We start from the raw sequence: 22,082 nt of genomic DNA on the forward strand, positions 1-22,082 counted from the left end.
CAGGAAGAGCAGACCTGTAAAATTATAAGGAAGTGAAACTGAAGGCAGGAGTGGGGATGAGACGGAAAGTGAATCTGAGTGACCTACTTGCATGCAAAATGCAACAAAATCCAAAATACACATTGTGGTGATACCTTTTATTCAGCCAACCAAAACAAGCAAAATATATCCCAGCAGACCTTAACTTCTTTATCAAGCAAAGATGGTTTTGAAAAGTCCTGCAGGGGTCAATTTTTGTCAGCCTGCATTTTTTCTAATTATGTACAATATGTATAAATCAAACAAAATGATGTTTGCATTAGCCATACATATATTGAAAACATGCAGGGGGAGCTGTTTTGGCCATTTGACAAATCCAAACAAAAATCCATCAGTGATACCTTTATTGGCCAACCAAAATGCACAATATACTTGTTGCAAGCTTTTGAAGCTCCATGGGCTTCTTCATCAGGCAAGATACAAATCATACATATAATGTAGCAGGTCACCCAAAGCTAATTTCCAGTCCTAAAATGCCCAATATCTCAATCCATCTGACACACCAGGGTCTCCAGGAGTGGCATGTTTTGCTTCCAACTGGTCATTCCAGCCCCATTTTGCCCTTAAAAACAAACAAACAAATAAATACATAAAATCAGAACCAGATGTGGACATCTTCTGGTCAATAGTCAAACACACTATTACCTCAGCAGCTTTCCATTCTTTAATGGGTTAAGCCCTAACTAGGTGGCTCACTTAAGACCTCTTAGCCGAGTTCAGAGGGAGCTATGAATCCTTGTTAAATGGGAAATGCTCTACTTGGGGCTACCCTTGTACCAAGTTTGGAAGCTTCAATTGGTTCAAATTGCAGCAGCCAGACTGGTCACTGGTACACCTAGGTCTGACCATATAACACCTGTGCTAAAATATTTTCACTGGCTGCCGATCAGCTTCCGGGCTCAGTACAAGGTGTTGGTTATTATATTTAAAGCCCTACATGGCTCAGGCCCAAGTTACCTGTGGGAACTCCTCTCCCTACACAATCCACCCCACACTCTCTGAACATCCGGGAAGTATTTACTAGAATACTATAAGACCAGGTTAATGACAACTTCCCACAGAGCGTTCACTGCTATGGCCCCTAAATTATGGAATAGCCTACCGGAGGAGATCCGTCTTATTACCATCTTAGATGCCTTTAAGAAGGCACTTAAGATGGATCTCTTCCAGCAGTCTTACCCACCCAACCTTATATAGAAGATTATTAAAAGCGAAATGCTCCACTTTGGACTATGATTGTATGATTATTGGATGATTAGATGATGGTCTAGCTATTTTATTGCACTAATGTTAGTATTTTATTGACTATATTTTTACACTGTATTGTATTAATTTTATTGATGTAATCCTGCCTCGATCTGCAGGGAGAGGCGGGAAATATAAATAAAAATTATTATTATTATAGTTTTAGTTATTGTTGTTATTAAATCCATAACTGCATTTAATACTGGTGCCAAGAAATCGGGTTTAGTCTGTAGCTGCAATTTTATGGCACTTTAAAGACTAAGTTAGAATGGCGTAAGTTCTTGAATGTCAGAGCTCACTTCTGTGAGATTGTTTACCTGTCTGTGTTCAATATTCCTATATGCACACAACACCCCGACTATAGAGAAAATGAGGGATTCCTCCCCCCTCTACAGGGTTCAAAAAGTCAAGTATTGCAAGACGCAGCAGTGGGTGTGGCACTATGTATGGCGAGTACAAAGGAATATGGAATCCAATCAAATGTGTAAGAACCCATCAGTGTGGGAGTGATCCACTCCAAACTAGCAAGTAGTTGCTGGTGATGAACAAACATCACAGGATCATATAAACAAACACTCAAAGAGGGGCAATTACTTTATTTAATGAGCTAGCCACTCCCAGGATACTCTGAGACCAATTTCCAGTGCCAGATTTGCTAATTAATTACAATTCCCTGGCTTGCATTGTAATCTTTCTTTGAAACTCCCTCCTCTGTTACAAGCATGGCAACTTTAAATTCTTAAACATTTGCTGTATGATGACCTTTGAGGAAAAACTGTGGCTATTTGTCCTCCTGCATGGCAGCCACCCTATTTCTCCTGTGTGATAGCAGAAGAGCATTGATTTCATCCATCACATTTGAAGATGAGCGAGAAAACCACGCTTACAAACCCTGAATTTGTAAGGCCTGAGCAGGGTTGTTGATGACAGAATTACTTCTCCCCTTCATAGGGTCGCCATAAATCAAAGTTGACAACCATTAACTGAATCCTTTACCATTTGGTTCAATTAGAATTGCTTAAATATATATGAGCACAGAATTTCAAGTTGTTTCAGGGGCTGATGTATCCCTTAAGCTGTTAAAACTGGAGGAGACTAAAACTCTGGAAAGGAATGACCCATGAGATGGAGTGCCTGATCCTCTGATATATTCCCAGTCAATTAGAGGCATGGCTCAGTTAAAAAAAGACCTTTGTCCAAAAACACCTCATTTTGCAAAATCTTTTGACATCTGCCCTGTTTTCCTACTTGTGTTCTTCTAGCTAGATAACTTTTTTAGCAGCATCGGCACTGGGAGAATAGTGAAGGAGGACTGGAGAAACAGACTTCCAGTTTGGGATGGCACTACCATGTCTGCAGTAAACAATGCAACAAAGCCTTAGCAGGGAAAAGTAGGATTTTACTTTAGCCAATCCTACAAAAACCATGTGTTCCTGTCTCTAATAGGCAAGTTAAAAATCAGCTGCTTTTGGGAGCATTTACAAAAGAAAAAGAAAATGAGAGAGCAGATAAGCTTCACACCCCCCCAAGCATGCTAAGAAAGCATAGATTTATACGAAAAAGGACATGATAAAAGTCAAGGTGACGAAACTAAAAATCATTCCTGGATGCATGTTGGAAGGAGCCTTCAAGTGATCTCTAAAACAATCAAATGTTTCTATTTACTCATCTAAGGAGTATCTGATTATTATACATGCATAGCATTAGTTTTGAACTAAAAGTTTGGTGAAACATATTGAACAGCACACACTCTCTCACTTGCTCTCTTTGTGTATATGTGTTTGTGTAGGAACCCATCCCTATCTTTGGCACCAAAGCTCCTGATACAGTAATGCCCAGCAATACATCTGCTTTGTAAACTCTGGTATACCTGTATTTTAAACAGAGATCTTTGTTTATGTTGGCTTTGACACTGGTTATGTTGACATTCATTAGTTGAAACAACTATCTTGAATATGTCTACTCAAAAGTAAGACTATTTGAGTTTAGTAGGGCTTACTCATAGAGGATTACAGCCTTAGGGGTTACTTAACAATGTTACTTCTAAACAGCCATGTCAGGGCAGTTTTAGACATCTGTTTCATTCCCTCTTCTGTTTATGTGTATTTTCTTTTGTTTTTTTTTAGCAAAATTACAGAAATTACAGAGTTGCACTTGGATTTTTTCCTAAATTGAAAAGTCTGGTTTTATTTATAAAAATTCATTAATTATTGCAAATGAGTTTTCAGGATAGGTTTTCTCGAAATGGCTTACAATAGTGAATAAAACAACATATGAGAACGCCAAAAATAATATTATACTGAAAAAGCACAAGCATGAATAAATAAAATAAAGTCATTAGATAAAATTAAATGGAAAATAATATTCAAATAGTGGCAAGTGGGGAAAAAAAATAGAATAGTTACTGCATGACAACTCAGCCAAATCTTGGTTTAATCACACAGTGTTACCTATTTGTGTGTGTGTGTATTTAGAGAGAGAGAGGTTTAATAGGGGTTTATTGTCCACATGGAAACCTTGGCATTATCATCTTCTGCCATGTTTTTTTTATTTTCGTAACTGCTCGCTAAAAACGATTGCCATTGTATGTCATTATATTAATTCTGTCACATCCTCTTTTCCTGTGCCTCTTTTTTCTCTTTCTTATTTCTTTCTCATTCCCTTTCCCCATCCCTCTTTCTTTTCACTTTCTAGCTGTTTTCTTTCTTTTTAGAATTATTTTCTCCTGCAGAAGCTAATGTTGGTTTTTATGTATATGTTCTTTGTGTTTAAATATTTGGGAAACTGCCAAGAGGAGAAACAGTGACAAAAAACTAATTATGAGACTTCAGTCCCCCCAAGCAACCCCTGGTTAACAGACAGGTGTCTAATTGTATGTAACAACAGATAACTCTAAATGGAGACGTTCATCACAAAGTACCTCCAGCAAGTTCAACAAGATCTCAATGAGTATTGTGATGGTGGATAGAGAATGTGCTTCCAAGTTTTTGTTGTTGTTGTTGTGTGCCTTCAAGTCATTTCTGACTTACGGCAACCCTAAGCTGAAACTATTATAGAGTTTTCTTGGCAAGATTTGTTCAGATTCAAACCTTATTCTCCAGAGTCATACCCCAACGTTCAAACCATTATGCCACACTGGCTCCCTGAGTGATACATCTACGGTCACATAGGGTACTCACACAGGACATGCTGCTTTTATGTGTGTTGAACGCCATTGTTAAATCGGACATGTTCATCAACAGTTAATAGTGGATGCAAAGTTTGCACAAAAATTTCAATATAGGAAATATTTTCAATCTTCAGATATTAACTTAGTTGTGATTTAGTTGCTCTAAATAAATAATCTAAATATATGGACAGTGAGCTAAAAAAAAATCCTCCAATTTCCCAGACATGTCCTCATTTTCACTACTAAAAGTTCTTTCCAAGTGGATTTTTAAAATGTCTGGATTTGCTTACAAGGTCTAGACTGGAAGAAGCAGGCAGTCAGGTAGTAGAATTCTGAAGAGGTTGGAAAAGAGCAATGCCAGATCAAAGGAGGGTGAGGGAAGCCCCCAAAGCAGCCAGGCTCAGTTCAAGGGAGGTTAGTCAGCAACTCCCTGGCATCTAGCTGGGCCTGAGGAGAAGGCTGATCAGGGACGAAAACAGTGAAGAGGAAAAAGTCACACTGCTACCATTTCTGGGATAGTGGTCAGCGATAAAGAAGGCCTGTCTTGACTACTGGGCTGACACAACTGAGGAGCAGTGGCTCATCCTACAAGTGCTAGAAGCTTATAGGGTATGTTAACAGAGTCAATGTAACGATTGATGGTTTGATGTAGTCAGTTAGTAAATGTGTCCTCTTTTTTCCTTTGCAAAATATGGTAGCAGTGCAACGCCCAAGCCACAGCAGTTGCCCATTCATGCTATAGGGCCTTCCTACTTGGCTCTGTCCTCTTACCCACATAGGGCATGTAACGAAGGAAGCAGCAGGAGGATCTCCTGAGAATAGGGTGTCTCCTTTCACTCCCCCTGCCTCTACAGAGCCAAGGGGAGAGGACCAAGGGCAGAGCATCACTTGCCTATTGTGGCCCTTCCCTTCCTGACTTAGGGCCTATACAGACAGGCCAAAATAAAGCTGCTTCAAGGTCACTTTGGAGGTATGCTGTGTAAATGCTGCATGCGTCCTAAGAGTCCAGAAGCTGTGCCAAAGCCATGTTCCAGTCCTTAGGACTGAAGCATGGCTTTGACATCGCTTCCAGACTCTTAGGAGGATGCATGTATCATTTAAAAAGCATACCTCCAAAGAGACCCAAAAGAGCTTTAGTTTGGCCTGTCTGTATGGGGCCTTACTGTCACTTCAATACTCTGCTGTATCCATCTCCATATCATGTGCAGCGAATGTCATCAAAACTCACAGGCAGACACACACACCCTCCCCAAAAGAGAACTCAAATTTGGCTGTGAGGGGGAGGAGGCTATGAAGGGAACCTGAGGTGAGACCAGTGGTGTTTCATTATAAACATGTTGGCATCTTGTGATTTATTTACTAATTTATTTGGCAAAGTGTCAGTTACGAAATCTCATAAGCTGCCATCTGTGCGATACTGTTAAAATACTATTACATGCAAGGCAAACACCTGCAGAATCAGTTTTTAAACACTTGCTTAAGATCTACCTGTTTAAACAGGCCTTCCTTTAGCATGACTCTTATTGACCAATGTGTGTTTCATATTGACTTTTTTTCGTATTGCTTTGTGGATTATTGTCTTTTATTCTGTACTCTACATTGACTTTCATGTATAAATTTGAAAAATAATTACAAGCCGCCCCCAATAGCAAACAAATATCAAATAATGTATCCAGGTGTCAAATAATGGCATTATCTGTTCTGCAGTTATTTTGCAAATATTCACGTACTGAAAGAACTTGCAATTAATATCTATCAAAATTTGTGGAAATGGAGTTGCTTTCCCTTTTAGTAAACAGTAATGTGACATTTGTTGTAGGTGAAGAAAAAGCAGGAAGGTTAACAAATAATATGTCATTAATTAGCATGTATGGGTGTGTATCATACTTGCTAATTCATATTAATAACAAGCCTTACTTTGGCCCGGCTTCAAATGCACACAGATACCTCCCAGTTTCTAGGAATGAGATTAATTTCCTCAGGATAAAGGTCATCTAGTAGATGGTCTTAAAGTTACAGTATCATAAATTCATAGGAGTTTATCACACTAGCGAGATCCCAGAGGAAAACGGGACTTAAATGCGATATAACATGAAGGAAAACCAGGAAATGCCCAAAGTTTATCACACAACATCGCAGTTAACGGGAAATAATGCAAAGTTAATCTGCAGTGAAAGTGGAGGAAACCAGCAGCTTTTTACTTTCAGAACAAACCGAATTTAAAAACCTACTGGTTTCCTCCTCTTTAACTGCGGATTAACGTCACGTTATTTTGCGTTTAACTCCTGTTTTCTTGCAAGATCTCGCTAGTGTGATAAAGCTCATAGAATCTTGGAGTTGAAAGGGACCACAAGGGTCACCTGGTCCAACCCCGCGCCACACAGAAATACTCACCTAAAGCACCTCTGGAAAATGTCCATCCAATCTCTGTTTAAAGACCTCCAAACAAGGAGAGTCAACTACCCTCTGAGGCAAGCCATTTCACTGTTGAACAGCTCTTACAGTAAAGAAGTTCTTCCTAATGTTTAGAGGGAATTTCTTTTCTTCCCATTTAAATCCATTGGTTCATGTTTTCACAATCTCTAGCGCAGGAGAAAACAAGCTGTCTCCATCTTCAACATGACATCCTTTCAGATATTTAAAAATAGTTATCATGTTACCTTTCAGTTTTCTCCTCTCCAAGCTAAATCTATCCAGCTCCTTCAGTCGTTCCCCATAATGCTTAGTTTTCAGAACTTTGATCATGGTCTCCTTTCTCTTGTCAATAACTTTCTTGAACTGTGGCGCCCAGATCTGGACACAGTACTCCAGGTGAGGTCTGACCAAAGCAGAATAAAGTAGCTCTGCTACTTCCCTTGATCTTGACACTATACTCTTGTTTATGTAGCCCAGAAATGCATTGGATTTTTTGGCCACTGCATCATACTGTTGACTCATGTTTAGTTTGTGGTCTGCTAAGACCCCCCAAATTATTTCCACATATACTCCTTTCAGTCTAGGTGTAACCCATCCTATATTTGTGCATTTCCTTTCCCCCTTCTCAATGCAGTACCTGTTTAATTGTTTCCTTTGGGATCAAGTATCAGGAAGGGAGTACCCTATTCCTGTTCCCTGAGTCATCTTTTTGTTAAAGCAAAAAGGAACAAGTCTGGAAGGAAAGCTTAGTTTGTCCATGGAGAGACTCCACATGATCTAGAACCCTGGAAAATCTCCCTCTGAACTCCACATGAGCAAAGCAGCAACAGAGGAGACTAGCCTCGTGCCTTCCCCTCTCTTTGTGTTTAATTCATGCTAGGCAGCATACTTGAACAGGATTAATTTTTGTTTAATGAGAAAGAGGATTGCAGTGCATATTGTGTGTAAAAGTACTAAAAATTCTGAAATCCAGAACTGTGTGAAAGGTCTTTTCTTTGCACTATGGGCCAGTACAGACCGGCCCTTTCCGACACCTTCGTCATGTGCTAGGGTTGCCTCGGGGCAGCACTTCCAAACACCCCTCAATCCTAGCAGGTGATGAGGGCATCAAAATGGTGGTGCCCTGTACACATGGGTGCCGCCATTGTTATGCAAGTGCTGCATGGCACTTGCGTTATGAGTGTGCCAGTGGCGCACTTGTTACACCACAGCCGCAGTGTAAAAAGAACCTGCTTTTCACGGGTTCTTTTTACTCCGCAGGGAAGCCACACGGTTTGACGGCTGTGGCTTCCTTATGGAGAGAAAATAGACGCCAGCAGGTGCCATTTTTCAGTGCTCTGTACCACGCTTATGAGAAGCTTTGTAAACCTGGACTAAGAAAGGGACATGGGGAAATGTAATTTTACAATAGAATAGTCTATAGGAAAAGCGTAATGCAGATAGAGTGATGTGGTATTACCCAGTGCCCTCATTCACATGTGCACTTGAAGACTGGTGCATATTCATGTACCCATGACTGTAGAAAATGGGGAAATAGTCTTGAGAACAGTGATCTTTGAAACACAGAAGATTTATTTTACAGAAGTAAAATTATTGATAGTACACACACAAATACCAAACACTGGACTGACAGGGTATCACTAGCAGCTAGAGAAGATGGAAGTAAGGAGTCTTGAGTCATCAAATTAGGAGCAGGCAGGGCGCTAAGGATATGAGAAATGCATCAAGAGGTCCTTTGAGTTTCCATAGCAAGACTCTAAGCCAAATGAGAGGCAGAATGTCTATATTTAAGGCTTGAAATTGAAATTGGCTTGAAATTGAAATTCTTTATTGCGGTCAAAGACTATATTTAAGGCTATCCTAGGAGGAGGAAAGAATAAAGTCAAGGTGGGAATGTTTATAAACGTAAGGAGCTTAATTTCTTTGTTGGCCTTTACCAGATTTTGGACACAATCTTTTTTTCCTCAGTTAAAACTGAGTGGTTCTGGATTACAATGTACAGCCACATGTTTTGAGCTATACTGAGATAATTAGAACTTTATCACACATGGCTTCTAAACCACAATTAGAGCCAGAAAAAAAGCAGATTTGGCAATATTTATCACATGCCACAATCTCAAACCCATAGCTGTTGTGTCCCCAAAGTACAGTTAGGTCATCCCTTTGCATTGATGGGGGAAACCCGGCAATGAACTCTTGTGATATTGGCAGTCATGTGGTGTCATTGTCTCCTCCTGCCTCCCCCCCCCCCCCCAGGCTGATTCCCTTTAAAAAAAACTACCTTAAATTGCAGTAGCAGAACTCTGGAATTGAATGAACAAGTGAAAATAAAAATAAATAAAATGAAAGTTTAAAAAACTGAAAGGCATAGTGCAGGGATTTGGGGTTAAGGGGGAGTTGGGAAGAGTATGTGATAGCAGAAGCAGCTCCAGTTGCACAATTGAGAAGATGTGAAATAATGACTGCTCAGAAGCAAATACATATAATTCCATTTTCTTTAACAAGCTCGATTGTGGTGAGAACAGACCTTGTGCAGTAATGGCCTTACACTCTCGGGCAAGCATGCAATGATGGGAAAACTGAATGGTTGGCTAGGCCATTTTTATGACAAGTGAAGCTGTGCAAAAAAGTGTGAAAAGTAATTTTAAAACATGGCATGGGAACCAGTTAAAGCAATGCCTCTTCTCGTGTCTGCCTGATCTGAGAAAAATAACAGTTTTTATTTTTGCATTGTTTAAGCTATTCCATATCACCTCCCAGGCCACAAATCAACAGATCTGTCTGTGCATCCAAAACAGTGAAGTGGTACAAAGAAGAAGAGAGAAACCCTGGCCTTTGAAATGCAGTTGAGACAGCAAAGTAGGAGAGAAAGTGAGATGATAATTATGAGGAGTCGCGGGTAAGACAGTGAACCCCAGGTAGCTTTTGGAGTGATGTGACAATGTTTCTGTCCCACAATGAAAAAGTGCACATGCTGGCGGGTCTCATGGGCAGTTAGAAGTTTCTGAGTAGAAGGGGCAACAAGATTTTTGGCAGACTCAGGATGGGATAGGATAAAATGTACAATCATGTGGGAAATGAATAGGAACGCTCCTTTGGATTCCTGTCTAGCTTATAAAATTAGTATCGCAAAGGCCATGCTTTTGAGACAAAGTGTTGCAGATCAGGAGTGGAAAACCAGTGCCTGCAGATGATAATTGCAGGGTAATTTAAGTTTTCTAAGGCTTCAGCCTTTAGTAAAGCATCAAAAATACTGAAATATCAAAAATGTCAAAGCCAAGCCTGTTAGGGTCTAGCTTTAAATCAGCAGAGTAGCAGAAATGTGCCTTTGTCTAACTGTGTTTCCCTAAGAACTGAGACTGACTCAAAAACAACAAACATGTTGATGGTAGTTTAAAACAAAAATTTACTAATGTCTTTAATCTATATTTACATAAAAGCTATATCCTAATATAGCTAGTGAATAGTTCAGGTAAAAAGAAATCTATCTCACCAACTTTCCAAAGAAGGTTGAGAGAGAGGAAGATGGAAAATCAACAGTCCAGTTGAAAGAGAATGACTTTAGTATCAAAAGGGGAATGATGTAAATCACATGGCTAGTTTGAATGAGAGAAAGAGAGAGAGGGAGAGGAGGGTTTGCATGCAGGAAATCCCTTTCTATCTATGGAGGGGGAAAGAGAATGCAAAAATCTTCCAACAATAATGGACGAATAATGGATCATAACAGAATGATGCAATTAAGTGTTCATCTGACAATATGCAGAGTGCTTTTTACTAACTATTCCGAATCTGCTATGAAGTCTCACCATGGTCTAGGTCTGATAGCATTTATAGGCTGCATCTTCATTGCAGAATGATGCAGTTCGACATGGCTTTAATCTCCATGGATCAATGCTATGAAATCCTGGGATTTGTAGTTTTTGTGGCATCACAGCTCTCTGACAGAGAAGGCTAAATATCTCACAAAACTATAAATCTCAGAATTCCATAGCATTGATCCATGGAGATTAAAGCCATGTCAAACTGCATCATTCTGCAATGAAGATGCAGCCTATAAATGCTATCAGACCTAGACCATGGTGAGACTTCATAGCAGATTCGGAATAGTTAGTAAAAAGCACTCTGCATATTGTCAGATGAACACTTAATTTTAATTTACTTTAATTTATACAGAGTAGGAATTGGCTGGTGAGTGATGAGGGGAAACACTTTTGCATATAATTAGCACATAAGTAGCAAAGTAGCCTATGTGAAGAATGCTAGATGGTTGTGCCTAAAGTGTTCCTCATCTATAAAATATGACCAGTGTTTTGTCTTGTAACCTGTAGCTAATCTTGCTGCTTTTCTTATCTGGAACAAGATGGGGTTCCTCCCAAGGGTTCCTCATGCTGAAGAATGATAATGGCTAAAAAGCATATCTGAATAACAACTTTTCATTAGTTTTCTCTTACACTGCACAATGGCAGGAGATTGCAAAGTGCCCTCTGGGTCCACAGTGAACAATCACAAGGTACCATAGATCTAGCCAGTGCTCCAAGTGAACTATGCATTCTAGAACATGTCCCAGAATCTTTTGCAATGCACAGAGGATCCTCAGCAGACAAGTAAACATGAAAAGTGTTCCCTGAAGGTAGAATTTCTAAAGATTAGACAGTGGTACAACTGTTGAGTAATGCATTGGACTATTCTCCACTAGGTGTATTAAAAGACGAGCTATGGGTGATGATTTGGGGGTGAAAACTAGGTCCAACCCTACTGAACCCATTGGCTGAGTAACTCTTTAAGATACCTTTCAGCCTTAAAGTTCAGCAATTAATGGGTAGAGGAAAAAGGTATAGCCCTTTCAAAGTAGCAATTAAAAATTTAATTACCTGTATATTACTCCCATTTTCTGCATGGGAAAATAAACTAGATGGGCCTCCCAAGGCCACAAAGTGAGTCAGAGCAGGGAAGCCAAGTAGTTCCTGGCTCTAGCTCTCAAACCACAACACTTACTGCCTCCCTGCTGACAGATGAAAGAGAGCTAATTTCCCAACAAGCCACCCTCAAGAGTTAAAATAACCCCAGGCAGCATATCAAGGTCAAGGGAGGGGAACGCATCAGATCTGGTAAAGACAAATGATGATAAATACAGAGAGTTGTGAAAGAAAAAAGCAATGAAAAGAAATGGAATGCAGGTGTCTCTGACCGGGGACAGAAGGTAAAAAATCATAAAAACAATATCCTAAAGTAAAATGTATGCTAAAGACTGCAATGGAAAAATATTCTGAATTGTCGCTTTATTGTTTCCAAATTTCTGCTTCCTTGATTATCAGAATTTCTAGGGATATTTGCTTTTATGAGATGTTTTTGCAATAATTTATTTTAAAATATGCACAGTGAATAGAATCATACAATCATAGAATCATTGAGTTGGAAAAGACCACAAGGGCCTAGTCAGATACAGTAAGTTTATTATACAGTGTCAGTTCTCTAAAAGTAGTGGTATCCCCTTAGAGACTGCATTTTGACAGCCAATGGCTAAAACTTGAGCAAATTCTATTCTTTCTCTCTCTTTTCTTCGCCACCTCAAATAACTGTTACTTTCAACTTGGCAGATAGGCAATGCAAGGTGTTGCATTTATTAATTTCACTCCTCCCCCTTGGCTTGGGCCATCAACAACAACACACTTTGCATCTGTATTTGTTCCAGACATCAAAAAACAGTACACATAAAGTAGTGGCATGTTATGAATGAAAACTGGCATACAATGAATTGCGATGCCCTGCCAGACAGTTGTTTAAAGAGTCTTTGATCCCTCTCCTTAGCCTGGCACTCTGAGGCAGTAACTAGGGAGGCCAAATCAGATGGCGATCAAGTTGTTCTATCTATGTACCTAAAACCAGATCTACCCTAAAATGCCCTAAGATTCATCAGATGACATAACCAACGGCTCTTTATCAGTGAGGTTTTTCTGTATCAAAAGAAAGAGATATTACTGAGGTACTACTTCAGCTCCCACTCTTCACTCACCCAGTTAACACAGGATAAACAAAGCAAAACCCGTTGGTTACTGTTCTACTGGATCAAGATTCAGCTGCTGAACTCCTGCTTATTGTATTAACAAGCTTTCAGAACATAAAAGGTTGGTTCTGTTTTCTGCTTACCCTAATTGGTATAAACAGGCTAGTTGGTCATGTCTTACCGTCCGTGGAAAATGCATAGTAACAAGCAGTTGTTCAGTCAGAAATCAGGAATCTTTCTCTTCTTCTTGCAGAACATCCAGCGAAGATTGCCAGGTGCACAGACATCTAATCCAGCTTCAAAAAGACACTGCTCAGTTGGGAAACCGAGAGTGGCTGAGGGGAAGGAAATATTTATTGATTTGATTTGATATATATCCTGTCTTTGTGGGACACTAGTGGCTTATAAAAAGGCTAAAAGAAACGAAAGCTAAAAACTTGATCAAGCTGATACCTCTCTAATTGATAAAGTAACAGCACCACAGTCTCTCTGTGTGACACAAGTTCCCCAGTCTAGACAAATAAGATTCTCAGCTGACTTTGCACATCTGCTGAACAAGGACTGTGTGTGGTCTAAAATGGTTTGTTCTTGATACAGTAGTTAGACTGTGAAATGTCAATGGCACTTTTGTGCTTTTGTACTTTCAGGGATCATTTCTGCTCTAGTATCTGGCAGTTACAAAGTTTAACTGAACAGTGCTGCCATGTTCTGGTTAAACAGGGTGTATAACTAGAGACGTCAAAGATATGTTAATAGTTTTCCTGAGTTAAAAACAGAAACTGGGAATGGAAAGGGCTCCATGAGCCTATCATTTTGTTTTCTGTTATTTTTCTGCTCAGAATTCTCCACATCCAAACTCCTTTCCTACTCATGGGGAATAAGGCACAGAGTTTCTTTATTCTTTCTTTGAGGGAAAAAGCTTCGTGAGAATGGCAATATTTGGACAAACGGCAGGAGGGCAAAACAGCCTCTGTGCATCATTCACACACTGAAACAGACTGCTTCCAAAGGTCCTTTTTAGGTATACAAAACTGTGAGACTTTGGTAACTATGACCCATAGACGAGCCATTAGTGGCGATATTAGGGCTCGATGCTGCTCAGCGTCAATATGTGTTGAGCCCTAATATCACCGTGCTTACATCACAAGACTGCGGCCCCATCCACACAGGGTGCAGCCTCATGATGTAAGGGCACCCGAGCGCCCACATGCTTCTGGGCCAAAGAGACATCATAGAGCTGCATCACGGTCTTTATGACACCGCCAAAAAGGAGCTGCCTAGAGTGGCTCCTTTTGGAGAGCACGTCTGTGCTGCAGCATACTGATGTTGCAGCACAGACACGGGGCTTACAGGAATGGCTTCTAGCCACCCATCTATACTGCCCCAAAGTAGCATTTCTCATGCAGGAGTGTCCCATAGTCTGAACAAGGGAGGTTTCTCACCCTGAAATGCTGATGCTGAGATGTTGCCTTCATCATCACCACCTTCACTCAGACTATGAGCTGCTGGGACTCCCACACATCACTCAAATTATCCTTGAGATGTTTACTGATGTGATCTGAAACAAAAGGTGGGTGTGACTGTCTGCACACTTCCTGAACAGCATTCCTCAACTATTATTTTCTTCCAATGAAATTCATCCTTCCTCTTCCTCTACACAAAATAAAGAAGGGACTGCAGTTGCAAGAGAGTGCTTAGAAATTAGGAAGTGCTGGAGTTCCATTAACAATGTTAATAAAAGTTATTTTTATGGAATATATCTGCCTATGCTGCCTAGCAGATTCTGGGAGTTATAGTCCAATCAATCACTTTTCCAAGCTGATAATGATACAACATTATGTAGTACAAAAATGTAGATATTGTCTGTTAATGGCTTCCCTCTTGGCCAGTAGGATCTCCTGTGCTTATATAATGCACCAGTGTCGGGACATATGCCTTACATGATTACCTTGTTGCACTTGTAAATATAATATCCTACCATTAACCTATAAAATATGGAGCCCTTTGTGAATGCCTATCTAATGACCAATTCGGACATGGCCTTGACTAATACACATCTCCATGATACATCAGCTGCTACATCTTTAAGTGATTATTAGGGATATCTCCAACGGGTCAGTGTTGGGTCATATGCTTTGTATATAAAGATCTAAGGTTGCACTGAAATAGTAAGCCAGTTCCCTCTGCCTACCCACTGTCATTTTTCCAGCCAACTTCACTGTCCACTCACCTTGAGGATGTCCCAGTTCACTCAGTGTTTTTGTTACCATAAAGTTAAAGACATCAACCAGTCCAGAATCCCATTATCAATTTCTGGGAAAAACACAGCATGCATACAGTTGTCCTGTGTATGATCAATGTCATCCTCAGACCCCAATTTGAGCCATTTCCCACTTTCCATGATTTATTCTTTGAACAAGTAAATATCACCCTCTTTAAACCCCTCAAACTCCGCTATCAATTTTCCATATTTCCATTTCAGTTAGCTCTGAATGTTGTATCTGTGCAAATTGCTACTGTATGTATGTGATTGCACTCTGCGTTTTTTCTAAATAAAACCTTGTTAGTTCACCTAAACCTGGAGTCCTCCTCAGTTAATACCAGTATACACAGGTGCCAATGGCACTTAAGGTTACCCAGACTCTTGCAAAGTTAATTTCCCCAATATTTAAAGGATTGCTGGCATATTTGGTGGAGCCCCGCTAATCCCCCTTTATTTCAGTAATAGTAAAGCTTCCAGTTAAATCCATGTCAAGAATGACACCTACCTAACAGGTTGGAAAGTAGCTGCCAGTCAGAGCAGACAGGGATGGAGGGCTGAATCTATCCCAACAGGATCCTGGAGTGCTTATCTGTCTCTTTCAGGGTTAAACGTTTTTTGCATAAAAACAATCAGCAGCACTCCAAGCTTCTGTTGGCCATTTTTCTGTGTTGGGTGGGGGAGGGCTTTTTATACCCCCCACCACCACCTGTTATAGGGCAAGACAGTTTGGATTTTTTCACCAAAATAATGAATGGGTTGAGGAATCCTCCATTTTGGAGTTTGCAAAAAGTGGGAACCACACTGAGCCCCCAGCCACACTTTCCCCACCATTATGCTAGATGGATTAGTAGTTTGGGCTGGGTATAATGCAGCTTTATATATGGTTCCAGCATGAATCAAATAACTTCACTTTGCTTCTGCACCGAAACCAAATTATTAACTTTCCTCCCACTCAAAATGATTATAATTTTTCTAGTTTTTAATTTCTAAAAAGTGAAGTGATACGGCTTAAAGCTGTCCAAAAGCCATGGCACCTACGCTTGCCTTGTGGTGTTTAATCTTATGTGTGAGGGACAAGCTGTTGTGAGGATATTATAATCTATACTGTACATTATTTCCTTTTAATTATTATAACACGTATCCTGGGACTCAAAAACAGCTGTGAAAAACTCTGGCTTGGACTGACACATATTTCAAATTTTATTTTTCTTAAACAAAAGAATACATTTCAAAGTTTTCAATGGAAGTATAGCTGTGTTAGTCTACTGCAGAAAAACTACTATTTCTAGTAGATCTTAAAGATGTGCAAGTTTTATTCAGCATAAGCTTTTGCACACTACATCCCACTTCTTCAGATGTATGGAGTGTTGCCTCAATTGGCAGTTGGTTTTACAAATGGTTGTCATATGACAGTAATTAGTAAAGTGAGAGGGAATGCAAATGTAAAAAGTACACACATTTATCATTACCTTAAACAGATTATTACAAAACAATTGGGTGGGAGCACAGATAGCTTAGTATAGGATAAGCATGTATGCATTAGCATATACATAAGCATATATATTGTGAAGAAACATTGAATAGGACAAAGAACGTTTAACTAGACTGTTTTCTAGTTATAATAAAATATTTGATTTGTAACGCTTAAGGAAATTAAACTGCTTTTCCCTGAAACTGCTGTTTGTTCTTACTTTTTCTGTATTTTGCCCTGGTGAATCAGGTGGTAGTCATTCTCAGCGGCTTCTTGTGGTATTTGCATGGACCTGTAGTTTTCAGGCATCTGTAAAAAAAAAGTCAAAAAGTTAATGGTAATCAGATGAGATTACCATTGGAAGTGCCCTATGCATGACAAAATGTAATTGTTGTTGTTATTAATACTGCCCTATGAATGTACATAGGACCTAAATACCCTAAAGGCAGCAAATCCCATCTGATCTTAGAAGCTAAGCAGTGGAGTTTATCAGACAAGGGAAATTGGAAGTATAATCCAATGGCAATCCGAATGCAATCATTGGGTTTAACGTTATTGCGTGATAACCCACTACATGCAAATTCGGGCAATGGGAAGTCAGTCCAAAGGCAATCATGGAGTTTCACGTTATTGCGTAATAGACTACCACACGCAAATTCGGGCAACGGCATGCTATTTTCGGGCAATGGGAAGCCAGTTTGAATGCAATTCACATTTACGTAAATTCGCTAAACTAGCGAATTCACATGAATGTGTTCTGGCCCCACTTTCTTTTCATTCAAAATTAAGAGAAATTCCTCACGTGTGATAAAGTCCAGTGTCAGTTCTGTTAGTACTTGGAAGAGAGACTGCCAATGAATGCCAGATGCTGTATGCTATATTTCAGAGGAAGGAACTGGCAAAACCACTTTGAAATTCATAGAGTTGGCATGAGGCAACATGAAGGGATATACATAAAGTAGCACTACTTATTGCTCAGTCTCATACACACACACACACACACACACACACACACACACACGAATGTACATGGTCACTTTACATGGTTCCCCTCTCCCTATTAATCCCCAAAACAATGCTGTAAGATAGGCTTGCTGAGAAGTAGTGATGACCTAAGGTCACATGGCACATTACATGATCAAGCAGGCATTTCAAGTTGGGGTTTCCCTGGTGTCTGAAATATAATAGTAAGGGAAATGCAACAATTGTTTTGCTGAGTTTGCATAATTAGAATAAGATAAGAATAATGTGCATAAAAGTGAAATTGCCCAATATGCAAATTAGATGCCTGGATTTGAGGAACTGGAATGTGACAACCTTAATCATGTGTTGTCTAGGCCCTGGTACTGATGTGGTGCAAGTAGGTTAGGTTAGGTACTTCAGATAACCTGGAACTAGACTCCCTTTAGAGATTAGTGTCTGAGCTTTTAATTGGGCCTAGAAATCAAGTGATAACCAATAAAGTTTAAACCATATTAGCGTAATACATTCCAGGACACAACCCTATTTGTTTATTGAATTATTAATTTATCAGAGATAAATCAGAGTTGGAAGAGACCACGAGCCATCCAGTCCAACCCCCTGCCATGTAGGAATACACAACTAAAACACCACTGAAAGATGCCCATCCGATCTCTTTTTAAAGACCAGCAAACAAGGAGAATCCACCGCCCTCCAAGGAAGTCCATTCCATTTTAAATCAGCTTTTAAAGTTTGTTTTTTTAAGTTGTTTCTAATGTTTAGATAGAATTTCCTTTCTTGTAACTTGAATCTGTTGGTTCATGTCCTATAATGAGTGTAGCAGAATTATCAGCATCAGTATAACAAATTAGTCTAAACATTTGGCTAATTAAGACAGATGGGATAAACCTATCTACATGGTAAACGTTTAATAACATGATCACCTGAAGAACTTTGGGAAAGGTTCCTGAAATTTAGAAACTTGCTATGTTGAGTTTTTAAACAGACAAAAGTGTTAGTATTTTTAAGGCCCAGAAATGGTATTGACCACATATTTAGCAAAGCATGCAAAAGGCTGACTGCTCCTGAAAGCAATGTGAACATGTATTTTCTGGCTCTGGTTGTCTGGGCATTCGGAAATGCTCTTCATTCTGTACCCACAAGAACTAAGCCCTCCAATTAAGTTGCTTAGTACAAGTTGTTTTTATCTGTCTGAAGGCAGAAGGCACAAGGGGGGTGCAGTGGTGTGGCCCATACTAGGTGCCACCCCTGGACACTCGATCAGGCCATCTTCCCACAGGGGGGGAAGGGGGAGCGCTCCTGGTCTCGCTTTCCCATGGAAGTGATGGTTCCTTGTGAGGAGCCGACACCACCACTGGAAAGGACAAGGCTGGGGAGCCACAGCCCTCCTTCCTTGCAGCGGTAGTCACCTTGTAAGGAAGGTGCCACCACTGCAGGGAACGAAGGCCGAGAGCCCCTGGCCCTGCTTCTCTGTGGCAGTGGTGGTCTCCTTGTGAGGAGGCCCCCACTACCACAGTGAAGGAGAAGGGGTAAGCATGACCTTTTTGCCATGCCCTCAGCAGCCATGCTCCCCACTCAAGGTGACACCACTGTCTGGAGGAATATTAAAGTTATTTTAAAGGGAATTTTAAAGGATTTTTACTATAATCCTACAAGATTTGGCCCCATGCACACATGTTATGCTGTTTGTTTTTTTAAAACTCTGTGATGTTTGGAAGGTGAATAAACAGTATAAGTAGTACCAGAGTGGGTAGGAGTGAAAAGATTAGAGGAGCTGTACCAGATCAGCAGGGAATTAATTGCACTGATTGTTAGATACTGTACTTTAGGACAGCCTCCCCCAACCTGGCATTTCCCAGATGTGCTGCGCTAAAGAACCCAACTTACCTAGCCAGCTATCAGACTGTGGGATTTATACACATGTGGAAAAATGAAGAGGAGAATTTAAAGTTCCAAAGTAACTCTTTTATAAAGAAGTCAGGAATAAAAAGTGCCACTTGCAGCCAGTGGTACCAAGCAAAACTATTGTATACTGTTTTCTCTGTCACTACTACTTCTTTCAATGTTAGTGTGTTAAATGATCAGCATGATGGCAACAGAGGCCTGAATCCTACTGTTAATCCCAGCTACAATAGATGCATTGAATCCATCAGAGTTATCTATGGGGTCATTCACACTATGAAATAACCTGATGTGGAACCCGGGTTATTTTGGTGGCGTTCATATTGGCCCCAACTGCACCCGGTGCAGTTTGCAGCCCCCCCCCATACCCATTTAACCCGATTCATTCAGCACCAGGTCCCTTACTTCTTTGTTGTTGTTGTTGTTGTTGTCCTGCAACGATCCAGATCTTTGGTGGTGAGAATGCACTACAGGATTGATCTGGATCATTTCCTTCTTCCTCTCGATCTTCTGCCTTCCTCCTGCCCTCCACCACTGCTGCCACCGCCGCTTCCCTCCTTCTCTTCCCCCTGCTCTTCCTCCTTTGAAAGACAGCATGATGCAGTGGTTTGAGTGCCCAGCTGTGACTCTGGAGACCAGGGTTTGAAGCCTGGCTTAGCCAGTGGGTGACCTTGGGCAAGTCACACTCTCAGCCTCAGAGGATGGCAATGGCAAACCCCCTCTAAAGAAACTCGCCAAGAAAACCCCATGACAGGTTCGTCTTAGGGTTGCCCAAATTGGAAATGACTTAAAGCCACACAACAACAACAACAACAACAACAACAACAACAACGAGCCCCCCTGCAGACCACCTACCTCCTGGGGCCTTTCAGCCCCAACCCACCAAAGGGGCCCATTCAAACTGCAAGTGTGAAAGGGCAACAAAAAATCTAATTGTGGCAAACATAATGAGAATGACGTTCCCAATGGATTCAGGATGGCATCGCCAATGAGACCCTGGATCTTCTCTGTATAAAATCGTAAGGGTAAAAGAGCCCTATGTGTTGTTTCATCACATAACAACAGGTTCAGTGAATCCACTATATTTGGGATTAACAGTAAGGTACTGTATTGATGTGTTAAAGAAAAAATCCTTGCCTACCACTTCAATTTTTAATTTTTTAAATGTATGCCATTTTAAATGATATTAATATGTTAACAGACCAAAAATCCTAAAACAAAACCCAGCAATCCTAACCATTGTTTCTAATTAAGCTCTATTATACTACAAATAGATTGCATTATACTCCTTCCTTACCATAAACATCCTAACCTAGTTAGGTCAGGAAACAGGTGCTCAGGCTAAATGCTTTCAGTAGGATAAAACATGCATATATGAATATAGAGCTGCAACCAAATTATGCACCAACTTAACATATGGAAGTATTGTATCACTGAAAGCAAACAACTGTTGCTATGAAGCAAACCTATATTGACATGTATCTTAATTTGTCTCTCTTTCTCCCATCTCCACCCTACAAAAATACTCGCTGTAAAGAGTTCAGGAACAAAATGTTCAGGAAATATTGCAGTTGTGGGTGGGGCATATCACCCAGTTGTTTTGTGTTTGGCTGTTGTTGTTGTTGTTTTTAACTTCTCTGAACTAAAACTGTTGGCTAAGAACCAAGGTTGACTAGCACAGTCAGATATCAATACCTGACATAATAACAAAGTTATTAATAAAGTTAACGTTGAGATGCTATAGGCTTCAGGACATTTCTTAATATCTTGACAGCCATTAAATATATAAATCATATTAGTTATCAAGAGCTATGTGCAGAGTATTTGAAAAAATATTACATGCTATTGAAGATGTAATAACTAAAATATAACAACATGTCAAATATGAGTAGGTATCAAATCACTAAGAGATATGTACAAGAATTTGAGGATCAGGAAGGACTAGCAGATTTTATCTATTTCTCAAGATCGAGGGAAGGAAATAGGCAAGCCCCTCTGACCTTTGCTTCAATCTTCATCCAAGCTGCAGCAAGATTCTTTATTGGCCTCTTCCTTCTTCGGTCTTTTGTCAGTATCTCCCAAGTCCTACCCACTTTCGGTTTGCCTATCATAGTTACCAAGCGGTCATCTTTCCCCCACCTTTCCTTCCTGTATTTATTTGAATGGACAAAGAAAGAAATACTGCAATTAGAAAACCACTTCACAAAGGAAGGTTCTGTGATGATTATTTGCCATTTTGGAAAAGTCTATTCCAACATCCTTTGTGATACGAAGCATTATAACTTGTTGTTACTCTTTTTTTTTTCCATTTAAGATTAGCCATTGCTTCTGGAGCAAATCTCCCAGGCACAGCTTTTCAAAAATCAAATCTATATTTCACCCCCCACCACCACCTTTTCTCTTTCATCTCACATTGTCCTTCTCTGCAGTTTGGGGCAGCACAGGACAGGGCTACTTTGCCTAAACTAAACCAGCAGGGGTTGTTTTTTGCTTCTTTTTTTTTCAAATGAAGCAAATTTACATCACATCGGGTGACACCAACTCTAGGGATGCCATTGTCAGCAGCTGTAGTTCTATGAGAAACAAACAAACA

The 22,082-nt window shown here is 40.1% G+C and overlaps 1 long non-coding RNA gene across 1 annotated transcript; it reads right to left on the reverse strand.

Annotated features, from left to right (window-relative positions):
- Nucleotides 1-525: 525 nt before the first annotated feature.
- On the reverse strand, nt 526-14,397 carry LOC149312570 (uncharacterized). The gene is made up of 3 exons (XR_016281416.1): nt 14,315-14,397; nt 13,054-13,207; nt 526-601 (listed from the first exon to the last, which is right to left on the reverse strand). It is a non-coding gene; the product is annotated as an uncharacterized LOC149312570 (long non-coding RNA).
- Between the last annotated feature and the right edge of the window lie 7,685 nt (nt 14,398-22,082).

The sequence above is a fragment of the Sceloporus occidentalis genome, unplaced genomic scaffold (genome assembly GCF_023333645.1).
Source record: "Sceloporus occidentalis isolate IW3139 unplaced genomic scaffold, rSceOcc1.0.p SCAF_5, whole genome shotgun sequence".
NCBI lineage: Eukaryota > Metazoa > Chordata > Lepidosauria > Squamata > Phrynosomatidae > Sceloporus > Sceloporus occidentalis.